Here is a 13,744-nt window from a genome sequence, read left to right on the forward strand (position 1 = left end):
CTAAATTTGAATCCTTCAGTGGCAAGGTACAGTAACAACTGTCCAATGCAATTCATTTTCAATAAAACAGACTCTCTGCTGTCATCCACTCTTCTGGGTTCAGTCTGAACTAAAATTGATGCTGGTGTGTAGAAGGTACAGCACACAGGTAAGTCTGAGCCCCCAATCCAAAAGTGCAGCTTTTATCAATGAAAAGCAATCGTTCTTTGGAAAATGAGGCTGAAAACCGACACATTGCATCACTGAGCAATCAAGAAACAGGCATTTTCAAAGATCAGACTGGAATAACAGTATATATCTTGGTACTTAGCACCCCACAGAGATAATGAACATATAATGAACATTTTATACATTCAAATGCCTTCCCCCCCCATTACACTTAATGTTTTTTAAAAATAAAAATAAGTGCAAACAACCACAAGTTTTACCACTTTGAATTCACACTGTAATTGACTACCAGTAAGCTCATAAATGAGAACTCACTGGGAAAAAACAATTAAGAGCAACAATTTCCAGAGATATATTTTGGCTTAAGGATCTAATTTAGGTGCAGTTCGCAGAACACAGGGGAAACAAAGAATTAGTATACAGAGGAAGGGAGAATGCAAGTTCTCTGGGGAAAGTCAAGTGATGTACTTACATCAGAATACGAAGGAAGATGCTGGTGGATCCTAGGATAGCTTCCAAATACGGAAGACAAAGTCAAAGGAGAATGATATTTAACTGCAGCTAGGTTAAGGTTAATATCAGGAAGTAAATTCCCAAGTATAAAAAGTTTATCGCTTACCAAGGGGAGTTTTTAACTCACCCACCCCATCAGTAGCAAACGGTTTAGGCCAATGGTTCTTTGACTTTTTCAAAGCAAGCCTTTCTAATTGATAAGCAGGTGGGGGTGGAAGGAGGTGTTTATGGTAACCCAAGGTCTCAGATCTGGGAAGAGGCATATTTTTTTATTTAAAAAAAAACCAAGCATGAAAAGTGCAGCACCAAATGGATTAACAGCATACTGTAAAGTTATTAAGGGAAGTACACTTGAAAGCAAAAAGTGTAAGGACACACAGTCAATCTCTACCTCCATTAATGTACAGACTAAGGACAGAATCAAGCCACTACTTGCTACATGGTGAATGCTTTAAAAAAACTCCCCATCACGAATGAGAGTCCATGACCAGGGTGTTAAGCCAAGCCTATCAACCCAAACTTACAGTAGGAGCTCGGCCGGATCTGACCAAAGGCTCATCCCACTTCCCAGAGTGCTTATGGGAAGCCCACAAGCAGGAAAGAAGTGGAACGGCCCTCTCCTGCTGTTGTTTCCCAGAAACTGGTCTTCAGAGGCATGCTGCCTCTCATTCAGGACAAAGGAAACAGCAATTATGACTAGAGTCTTATCCCTCCTGAATTCATCTCACTCCTGTTTGAAGTTATCAAAGTTAGCAGCCATCACCACACCTTATGGCAGCAAAATACCATGGTTTAAAGCAGTGGTCCTCAACCTTGGGCCTCCAGATGTTTTGAGACTACAGTTCCCATCATCCCTGACCACTGGTCCTGCTAGCTAGGGATCATGGGAGTTGTAGGCCAAAAACACCTGGAGGCCCAAGGTTGAGGACTACTGGTTTAAAGCATGCATGGTCCAATGAAGCACTTTGTCTTGTCTAATCACATTTCCGGTTGCCTGTAACCGTTGCTTAAGAAGTCACTCAACAAGCTGACTCTCAGTATGGTTGGAGTAGCCATGTAAGAAGTTTTAAAGTGGCCGCTATATAGCAGGTTGGGGAACCCCTTCCTGCAACCTTGATACTGCCTACAGCCATTTGAGCCTCTGGGTCTCATCCTGCCCGTCAGTTGTTCAGCAGGGAGCAGCAGGGAGGAAAATGAGGGCTTTGATGCTATGAGAAGTGTGGAATTGCAGCTCTTTTCTCCGCAAGAAGAGCAAAGCAGAGGGGAAATATGAGAACAGCCAGCGTGGTGGGGTAGTGCCATAGACTCGCCCTCCTGACAACTGGGTCAATGACACTTACCTTGACAACGTGGAGGCAGGGATTGGGCAGCAGTGGAGTCAAACCTGTACAGCTGCACTTGTAAGAGTGCCAGGTTGGTTCCACTGGTGCAGCCACACAGACCTAACTTCATGTTCACCCTGCCCCAACTACGTGCCATTCAGATTTAGTGGATTATGGTATGAGATTCTCTACCATACCCAAATCAGTGCTTATCTGAATTTTATATGGACAAGTAAGTCATCCGCTTGCCTTCAATATTTGTTGCAACCTTGGGTTGGTTTTATTAAAGCTGTTACACTATTTTCTACTGTAATTTTAATTTATCGTAGTAGTTTTTTTAACCACCTTGTATTTTCTTTTTTTAAAATGGGAAGCAATATATTATAAATAAATAAATGTGGAAGTCAACCTTTGATCTTCCATCAGTTAATGAAATGCATGTAGTTGTTTGCCTCTCCACATGTTGTGCAACACTGGACAAGCTGGTGCTATGACAAGCTGGTGCTGCAATTTTGTTTTATTGCAAACAAGAAACAAGGCTACCGCCACAAATCGGTTCTGGACAAAAGAACCCCACCAGGCTGCAATAATTTGACAGCACTGTCAACTAGACACTCCGTAAAAATAAGGTGAATAGAAGCTGGCAATTCCAGCTAGTTATGAAGCAGTTTGAGCCATTCCTCTCTTCATTCAATTGTCTAGCCTCAGGACTTTATGCATCTATAATGGAAGTTTGTGCTGTTCTGATCATTCCCATTTTAGACATTTAAGAAATTATGCTCATCGAATGATTCGGCTTCTGGTATCTGAATCCTAAAAACTCACTTCTTGTTTAATTTTGGCATGAAAAGGACACTGTAGCCACATTGATTCCCTTGAGCTAGTTACTCACATACTGTATCTTCTAATCTAGACAAAACCCCAGTGGGAAAAGGTCCCAGAGAACTGGGTTCTGTGTTGGAATAATGGAAGCATTTGGGCAGGGTGGACTGCATGTGTCACTCAGGCACAGCCCTGAGCCATGTGGAATCTTCTAACGGAAAAGTAGCTCACACTCAGCTAGAGCTATGTCTAACAGGCATGCAAGTACTAACTGAACACTGGCAACGCATCCTCTTTCTTTATTGGAAAACTTATGAATTCCCATGCTGAGTTACAAGGATCTGCCTAAAGCTCTGTTCTCTGTGATGTCCATTCCCTCTTAAACCAAGGCACTGGACAAGGATCCTCTGTGAAAACAGGAGTAGTGCACATCCACAAAGATTACCTGCCCACAAAGTTTATTTTAGTGCATCTCTCTGCGCACAGGTGCCAGCCATCTGTATATCTGTGACATAAGAGCCAAACAAAAAACTAAAAACTACCGCCCCCAGGACTTTATAAGTTTACAAAACCCTTATTTATTTATATTCTGCCTTTCTTCCATGGTAGAACTTGTGATGTACAAGTATTTCCCATGCAGTTTCCTATCTAGGCACTGATCAGACCCACCTAACTTCAGCAAACAGCATTATATGTCTTCAAACCATACCCTGCAAATAATGCCTCTAGCAGTTACATTTTGGGTCCCATACATGCAGAGGGAATTCTAAGCACTTAGGACAAAACTCCAATAACTGTAGCACCACAACAGAAGGCTATCATTGACAGAACAAAGGTAAAGGTACCCCTGACCAATAGGTCCAATCATGGACGACTCTGGGGTTGTGCGCTCATCTCGCTCTATAGGCCGAGGGAGCCGGCGTTTGTCCACAGACAGCTTCCGGGTCTTGTGGCCAGCATGATTAAGCCGCTTCTAGCAAACCAGAGCAGTGCACGGAAACGCCGTTTACCTTCCCGTCAGAGCGGTACCTATTTATCTACTTGCACTTTGACATGCTTTTGAACTGCTAGGTGGGCAGAAGCTGGGACTGAACAACGGACACTCACCCCGTCGTGGGGATTCGAACCGCCAACCTTTTGATCGGCAAGCCCTAGGCTCTGTGGTTTAGGCCACAGCGCCACCCGCGTCCCTTAAATACGCGGTCCTTAAATACAAACCGGGCCTTAAATAGAAACCACCGCGAAATGGAACTTTTCTACAATGGAATAGTATGTCGATGAACTCTTTTATGCGCATCTAAGGTGAGCAGCAATACATACAATGCTTAGTGTGCGACTATAGAAACTCCGCCATTATAACTATACTTTCAGGCAACCAAGTAGAGAATCCGAGGCTTCTTCTAAAGTTACACACGCAAATATTTTCTAAATTAAAGTCAACACAGTGCTATTTTAAAAGGCCGATTTTGGCTAATGGGCATCCATAGCGTTTTGTGACAACGGATTCCTTGGCTTTAGTATGCATTATGTGCTTACTTCAGAATGTTCCCTCGTGGCAAACACTGAGCTACACTCACCTTCCAGGGAAAGCAATTACCCCAGTGTAACATATACATCTTTACCCTGCCTCTTTGGAGTTATGCAACTGCAGAAGTAAACGTGTCATGCAAACATTCCAGAGCAGATGGAAGTCTTGAGAAGGAAAAGCCACCATTCACTGAAGAGAATTCATCCTTAGTTGAAAGCTGCTCGAGATGACCAGCTGGCTTCCACAGTTTAGCCAACGGAGCCTTCCAAACTGAATAGAAGATTCAGCTCTTCTTGGTGTTTTCTCAGGAATGAATTCAGAAGATAGCTGCTGCAACAGAGCTACAGAGCTCTGCCTACGGTCATAATCACCGTATAGGGTTGCTATACATCCGGGAATTCCTGGGCATGTCCTCTTTTGGGGGTCCTACATGCCCATCCGGGGGGAATTTTAAAGCAAATGTCCTGGGGTTTGTTTTTTTAAAATAAATAAATAAATTGTGTGCGGGTGGCTCTGACGTAGGTTCGGGGCTATTGGGTGATTGCCCTAAAAAAAGCTCAACAACTTTTTGTCTGGATTTTTACCTCCTGAAATATGGCAACCCTTGTCTGATCTCAGAAGCGCTGCCCAGTACTTCTAATTTCTGCTTCGTCACTGTTCACTGCATCAAACATAATTCTACAGAAATTTAAAAAAACAGGTTAAGGGTTCTAGCTGGGGTGATGTCCCCTGCTGGGGTAATGCCCCTACCTTTAACAGCTCCCTCAATCTGTGAGTCATGTTGCACTATCACAGATCCCTCTTGAAGCCTAGAAAGCTACAGCTTTTTAGTAGAAAGGCAAGTAAGTTTCTTGTGGAGTGGCACATTTGGGGGAATCAACCTTACTGCCTGGACTTCCCTAAGGCAGCAGACCTCCTATATATAGGCAGTGTTATGCTACTTTAAGAGGTGAGGAGGAGATCATAAGCATCCACAGGGAACATGAATCGGGAGGCAGATCAAATCAACTCTTTTTTTTTATCTACCCTGTGAGCATTTGCCAGCCATGTGTTATATGAAACTGGGGAACAGCTTTTGGTGGAAATCAAACATTCAACTCTTTTTTGAGGTCTGTGTCTGTTCACATGCTTTTGTACTAGAACTCCGTCGTATAATACATTATGGCAATATTATAGCTTCCTGGGAGTGAGAAATTCTCGCTGTTTTGGAATTGAAGCCCAGATATATAGTGAAGTTTCCAGATTTCAGGTACAGCAAGAGAGAAACAGGGCCAGTGTGCAGAATCCCCTCTAGGCTCAACGAATTAAGAACATTAGCACATTAAAAGTAGAACACAGTGGCTTCAGAAGCCCTTGAAGTTCCTTTCACTTTTGAAATAAGGGCTCCCCCTCCCCAAGTGACAAAACTTAGGGAATAAAACCTTCAGAAGTAGTCCAATTATTTTAAACATGCATTGCCTCCCAACCTCTGCATGTTGATGTTTACATGCATCCTTTGCAATAGTTAAGACAGATCAGCATTTTAGTTTTTTTAAGGAAAGCAATAACTGAAAAGCTTCAGTGAAAAGAAACCCAGCTGGACCTTTGCATATCTCCTTTTTGCTCCAGACTGTGTCCGCATCTCGGAAATGAGAAAGTCTTATCAGGTTAATGCAGACCTTTTCCTTGGAGTTACTGTCGCTCCCTACAAGATACTTCCAACTGGGAAATATCAGCCGCACTGGACAAATTTCAGTCTTGCAGGATCTGTTGTGTTTTCTGCTAGAAATGCCTCCCCCCCCCCCCCCGGTCCACCAACTGGAGCCAGGTATAAGAGAGATACACTTATAAGCTACCAGAGATTTGACACTAGATCTTGATCTACCTTCTGCCTACAGTTTTAACTCTTGCTGAGAAAGAAAAGTCAATGGAACGGAAAACAATGCAAGGTATTGCCCCAGTGCTACAAATCACCCAGGCAAGAGGTTTTCAACCTTTGAGTCCACGGCTCCCTTGACCAACCACATTCTTTCTGTGGCACCCCTGTGGAGCTCAGGAGCCCAGTTATGTCACCCCTTGCCTGCAGAGCCAGCAGCCCCTCACCCCTTGTGGAGTGTTCCCTCAGCCTCCTCTCCTTTCCCCTCTCCTTGGGAGTCCTCTGGGCAGCAGCCGCCACCCCCGGTCTCTGAACTGCCCCCCTCTGCCCCAAAGAGAGGTGCCTCCTCACACTGCCCCCCAGGGGCCTGGGAAGAGGATGCTCCCGGTCTTAGTGGTCCAACAGAGACTGGCCAAAAGCGAGAATGAAGCCAGCACTTTACCTTGGGAGGCAGCAGGGGCAGCAGCGGCCTGCATGGAGGAAAGACTCCCCCTCAGCACCGGGCACTCAGCTTGCACACAGCAAGCACAAGAAAGGCCAGCACAGTGCCTGCCCGCCTGGCATCCCACTTGTCTGTCTGTGCCCAACAGTAAGGGCTGGTGGACTGGCTGGTTGGGCTCCCTCGCCCGTTTGCTTGCTTACTCCGAGGCTGCTTCAGGTCCTGGCAATCAGCACCCCCTGGACAGCCCCAGAGCAGAGGCACCAGGAGCTTGTAGCCAGGGCTGCTGCAACAAACAGCTGTGCAAGCCTTGAGGAGGCAGAAATGTGAGAGGGCATCAGAGGAGGGAGGGAAGGAAGGAAAGGAGGGCAGAGGGCAGTGTGGCCTGCAGCACCCCTGACCATCATTCAAGGCATGCCAGGGTGTCAAGGCATCTTGGTTGAAAACCACTGACCCATGCTATTGTACCAGTGCAGCAGCTCAGGGTAACCCTGAACTGTTGTTGTTGTTTTTTTAAAAAAGTGTGATGCGAATACACACACACACGAAGTAGACATGCTATGTGGGCAGAGGGGTTGCATGGCAACAATACAGACAGTCTTATACATCAACAAAGTCCAGGATCTTCTTGCACTGGCACGGCAATATGACAAAAAACACAGCATTTAACTGAAAAACTGCATGTGTCCTGAAGCTCTCACATGCACCTCAGGATACCAAGCAGGAACAGGATACTGACTACCATGCACTGGAGCAAGTGTTGATACAGCAGCAGCTCTTGTGAGTGTCAAACAACAGAGGCGAACATCAGTCATGTAAGGAGATGAAATTCAGCAAGCCTGATCAACCTTTTAAGATGCTGCTCTGCATCTAAAAAAAACAACAAGGTCAGAAGGGAAACATTTTCAGGTTTCCCGATATTATCATCACTGAAGCACACAGCCACCTAACATTCCAAACAAATTACTCAGCATTACCTGGAAGACAGATAGGACAGCAAAGCAATGCACGTTATTAACCTCCAATGAATCTGTTGGTGAGCAACTATTGTTGGGCAGTGCGAGGACACACTGCTTCTAATATAGTGCTTGTGGGTGGGTGGGCCCGTGAGTCTGCATGATGAAAATGTAAACACCAAATTACAGGTCATATCTATTTAAAATAATTTATGCTATGCTATAACCATGCTATAACCAGGTTGGCAGTTTACTACAAATATTGAAACAAACTAAAATGTACATTGAATTTTATTTTATTTTTAATGCTTACGATCAGCATAAACACCACATCTCAGACAGAACTGCATTAAAGTCACAACGTATGAAAAGGCCTGGGGAAATAAAATGTACAGGTATTTGCCTAGCAAGGTAAGTACTAGGCAAGCCTCTTTGGACAATGCATTCCACAGCCAGGGTGCCAAAAAGGTCCTTTATCCAGTAGTCAGCCCACTGAGACCCGCCCCCCCCCCCGAGAGAAGGGCTTTTGATGAAGATTTTAAAGTCAGGGTATGTGCATATGGAGACCAGGGATTCTTCTGGTACACTGGTCCCAAGCCACAAAGGTCTAAATTGGCAAATTGAATTTGGCCTGGAAACAAACTGAGAAGCCCATGGCAAATTACCAGTGTGATATTCTCATACTACCCAGTCCCAGCAATCATGTACAGAACTATATGAAGTTCCTGGACTATACTCAAAGGCTCCTCCACACAAAACGTGTTACAGTAGAGTGTAGACCAAACAGGAGTTTTAACAGGTAGGGATAACTGAAGCCAAGCTAACCCTCTCGATGTAGAGTCATAGTTGATACACAAGCCTAACCTGGCAAAACCAAGCCAAATAAGGAACCTGAGCTTTCCAGTGGAGAAAAAAAAAGGATTAATGTGCAGTCTTGAGGACTCAAGCAGATATTACTCCAGCACTAGCTTCTAAACTTGCTCATCTGCATAGGAATTCTCTAACAGGCAACCTGCCTAGAAGCATACCATGGTTGGCAGTATTGATACCTGCTGAGACATCCAGGAGAAATAGGACAGGCACAGAATTTCTTTCCCAGCAATGGTCCTCCTACAGGGTAACTATAGCATGTTCTGCATCAAAACCACGCCTGAAATTACCTAGAAGTATGAGTCTTATCTAAGAATGCCTGGCGCTGACCAAGAACTAACTGCTTGAGCACCTTGCCCAGGAAGGGAATGTTAATCACCAGCCAGTAGCTTTTTCAAACCTTCAAGGTCCAATACAGGTTTCTGCAGATGTGGTCATACCACAGCCTCCTAAAAGCCCACATGGGCCACCATGTCTCTCAAAGGACAAAACTGGACACACACACCCCTTCTACTATATTTAATAAGCTGAGATGGACAAGAATAAAGCAAACAAGTGGTTGGCTGAACTTGGCCAAACAACTTGTCCACATCCTCAGACCTTAATAACAGAGTCATTCAACAAAATAACCCAGATGGTGCCTTGGTTGCCTCCAGTGACTGACCTGCATTGCGGTGGATAGGAGGGATGCTCTATAAACATCTCTTTGTCAATTAGATTTGGGTATGCCGAGAACCCCAGAAGCTGCATGCCACACCCCGCCTGACGCTCCAATAGGTCAGGACTAACACTTTCAAACATTATGTCTGTCACTAAGTTGTAGGTTGACCTTCCTAACAAAAACAGTAATATAAGATGATGTAGATTGCCTTCAGATATTTCATATCCTCTGTCCTCTGGATTAACCTATTTTTTCATTTGTGCTTTGATGTTTGTGATCAAATAAACTAGACCCATTCTTCTTCACCAGCGATTACAATGAGGTCCCTAAGCAACTGCAAAAGTTAAACATTCTTTAAAGTGTTAATGGCATCACTTTGATTACCGGACAAAGCAGAGCTGTAATTTTTTTATTTCATTATATTTTATTATTCTTTTTCTTTGTGATCCACCTTCAATTTTTATAAGGAAAGGCATCACGCAAATATTTTAAATAAATAATAAACAATCTTAACATATGGCAAATTGCAGTAGACACTTCCCAGACTGCTACAAGGAGATTGCTTTGCAGAAATTCAAGAGCCAAAGATGAACTCAATGAGCTCTGACCATTGGATTAGACTGGAACAGGTCATAATAATCTTAGAAAATAGGTAATACTTTTTCAGCCTGGATGTTTCTGCTCAATCTGTATCGTATGTCTTCAGTAAAGCAATTCCAGAATAACTTCAGGTAGGCTGTTTGGGCAGTGAATTACCATCCCTTAAATAAAGATTTGTGCCATTTTGACAAGATTTATCTAAACAGCATCTATCTGCCGCTAAAACCCACTATGCTTTTAAAAACTAAAATGAGTGATTGCGTTTGTGTTCCCATTTCATCTGCATAGTTCACATTGTGACAGAAAAAGCCTGCTCTCGTCCCCCTCCATTTTCTGCAAGTGAGCGGTAGCATGTATGGCACTTTATGCAAACAGCTCCTGAAAACACAAACCTCAAGAAATGTGCTGTCTGGCAGGAAATTTGGAAAATCCCAGTGGTATATATTTATGTCTACCCAGGGGGTGCCTAGTATCCCTTCTCCCCTCCAAAAAGTGTCAATCCCCTTTACCTGCTGAATATGACATTGTCAAAAGGAGCAGGTGCTACTCAAACCAACCTGGAAGAGTCCCTAAAAGTGAGCTGAGCTTTGCAGCTTTTGTCCCTATCTGAAAGGATATAGGGTCCATTCCATCCTTTATCCTCATCTATCAGGAAACCCTCCAACCAACCAACCAACCAACCAACCAACCAACCTACTCTGTTACATGTGAGTAGGCTAAGGAGTCTGCTTGTAAGTTCCTAGGTCAGTACTACCGGTAGTAGTTCCTAGGTCAGCACAAGTTTCTTTTCCAGCATGTTAGTAAGGACCCACCAGGAGTCTCAGATTTGCACAAAACTGGAAAACATTACAAGCAAATGTACTAGTACCATTGTGCTCTTTCACACTTATTGGGTGGGGAAACTTTAAAAAAAAACAAGGTGCATACACAGCTATTTGCCCTTTTGACATTATAGGATCAACAAATTGAAGGCAGGGACAAACAGAAAAGGGAACGTCAACTGGTATGTATGGGAAAGCCCAAAATTGCCTACTCCTCATACACAAATTCAAATACAGTGGTACCTCGGTTTAAGTACACAATTGGTTCCGGAAGTCTGTACTTAACCTGAAGCGTACTTAACCTGAAGCAAACTTTCCCATTGAAAGTAATGGAAAGTGGATTAATCTGTTCCAGACGGTCCGCAGAATGCTCAACCTGAAGCATACTTAACCCGAAGTATGAGTGTACAGTAATTGGTTCTAGAAGTCCGTACTTAACCCGAAGCGTACTTAACCTGAAGCGAACTTCCCCATTGAAAGTAATAGAAAGTGGATTAATCCATTCCAGATGGGCCCGTGGAGTACTTAAACTGAAAGTACTCAAACCAAGGCGTACTTAAATCGAGGTATGACTGTACTGGGCTAAAAAAGTCCATATGGACTGCGCATGTGCGGTGACCGTACGGAATGCCACACATGCACAGTCCATACGGGCTGCCGCTTGCACGGCATCGGTACGGGCTGCCACACGAGCAGCATCCCGTACGGATGCCACACGAGCAGCGCCCATACGGACTGTGAGCACCCTCAGCTGCTCTACAGCTGGGGGAAGGCAGGGGCTATCTTGTCACCCCTCCCAGAATGGCCCCCTCGCTCATCTCGCTTTACAGGCCGAGAGAGCCGACATTTGTCCACAGACAGTTTTTCCGGGTCATGTGGCCAGCATGACTAAGTTGCGTCTGGCTACTCTGGTCTACCGTAATTTGAACAGGGAAATTGTGGAAACGTAGCTTAATAATGCTCATATATGGACAAGCCCTGAAATGTTATCAGAGAGCCTCAATCCTGCATTTGATTCTATGCATGTAAATTGTTGTTGTTTTTTAATTTATAAACTAACTAACATGTCACAAGTGCACAGGGTCAAGGCCTTTGTGGGTAAAATCCTATACCCACTAGTCTGAGAATTAGCCTCACTGTATTCAGTGGGACTTCCTTCTAAGTAGACATGTATAGTATGACACTATCATGATGGTTATGCTGGATGTCGTATAACAAGGCACATCTCCTAAGTCTTCAATAACTCTGAGTGCCTTTGGGGAACCTTTTCTCATTTTTTCCTAATCCAACACTTGACCAAGAATCATTTCTGAACAATGAATGGCTTTGTTTAATTGTCTTCACAAGGATGAAGGGAAATGTCAGGTACATGCGGAATATTAAGATTTGCTGCTCCAAGTTGTCAAACTTGTTTTATCTAAAAAGGCACAATGATCTTTAAGGTTAGCACCTGACAGTTTACTATACATTTTTGCTGAGGTCTCTGGTGTTAACAGCAGTGCCATCGCGGACTGAATTTGAGGGGATGTGGGGGAGAGACTGAATTGCATCAAAAAATATTAATTTGAATCCAGATATTCAAGTAATAAATTTGATGTGAAACACTGTTAACCTGTAATATACAAATTCTTATAGAGCAGAACTGAATTAAAACCATTTGTATAAGGATTTTTTTCTAAAAGTGAGGCAGGATTGTAGGTTTCAGCTGAAGTTCAAATAAAAATCTGCAACCATCAGCATATTTAAAAACAATCAAATCACAAGAATCTGGGGGTTAATTTATGTTTCGGTTTACAGGTATGTGCATGTTGATGTTATCATTTTCTTACATTATCTGTTTTGTCAACACTTAATTGAAAGCCTCAGTAAACAAATGATTCTTTAAAAAGAGACAAAAGGAACATTCATACAGAGAAACAGTCTACGTGGCTGTTACAACTACAGCCCATCAGTAAATCTATTTAAAAATCCTGGGCAAGTAAAAAGGCCCTTGGTGATTAAAAAACACACATTATAAGAATACCAAGCAAGCCTCTCCACTTGTGACCAAGTGAAGATACCTAGGCACCACCATCTGGATCACTGAATCTTGTGCAGTGATTTCAGTTTTCAGGGTGGTATCAGACAACATTCTATGCATGACATTTATTCAAAACAGCTTACTATTACCAGGTCTTCTTTTGTTTAGTTCTGCTTTAAAGAGAAGACAGACCTGACATTCTCAGGAAGGTCACAGTGGGTTCTTCACCCACATGTGAACCTGGAGCCACAATACATTATATAAACATAAAGAAAATATAACAAACGCAAAGGAAGTTCGTCAACCTCCAGTCTTGCCCCACTTCTTGTGCTGCATATAGCCACCAGCCATTTATTAAACCAGCATATATTCGTGTATACACACATCCTAAAGTTCAATCATAATGATAATAAATGTTCCACTGCCAGCAAAATGCACTCCACAGCTGGATTCAGACACTGAAACTCCTCCAGTATTAGACGGCTTGTATGAGCAATTATTTTAGTATGTTAGCCCTGCAATATAACATATAATGCAGGTCTCAAAACAGATTGAGGGTATTTTTTAAAAAAACAAAAGGCAGGAAATAGGCAAGAAACCCTTTCCCAACCTCTTATCATATGCTGCCAGCCAGTGTGATGGAAAGCCAAGGTAATTAGCAAACAAGGCAAAAAAAAGCAGCACTCTTTTAGAGACACTGGACAATCATAAGCTTCCAGCCAGGGATCTCACCAAAGGGGTGGGGAGGGAGGGACATTTGGAAATTCGCTGGTAACCCGCAACTAGCTCTTTAAGGCTTACAGAGTTAAGGCAAGATTTAGTAAGATCCATAAAGGCTTTACTGTTTTCCCCAACCCATTGTTTCCATGAGCAGCGTTTATTTTCCTCTGTAAAGACTTGTTTTCCACTTCTGCTGCAAATAGAAGTTAGTCAGATGAACCAACCATTTGAAGCAAAGGGGAAGGGAGGGGGGGGGATGGAAGAGAAAGAGTCTGGATTGTTTGAAACATTTCAAAAGCCAGCCTGGAAGAAACCCATTTGTATTTTTAAACAAACAACAAAAAAGCTAATGTAGCTATCAAACTGGCAGCACATTAAACACCAAAGAAAATGTTTTCCTGGTGATCAGTGTGTGTGCTGACACTAAATGGCTTCTGGCGGTGGCACAG

At 43.3% G+C, this 13,744-nt stretch overlaps 1 protein-coding gene across 3 annotated transcripts in view; it reads right to left on the reverse strand.

The window, feature by feature from the left end:
* Positions 1 to 13,744, reverse strand: part of IKZF4 (IKAROS family zinc finger 4) — a 60,203-nt gene that overhangs the window by 39,350 nt on the left and 7,109 nt on the right. The window lies entirely within an intron of this gene.

Source organism: Zootoca vivipara, chromosome 2, assembly GCF_963506605.1.
Source record: "Zootoca vivipara chromosome 2, rZooViv1.1, whole genome shotgun sequence".
Lineage (NCBI taxonomy): Eukaryota > Metazoa > Chordata > Lepidosauria > Squamata > Lacertidae > Zootoca > Zootoca vivipara.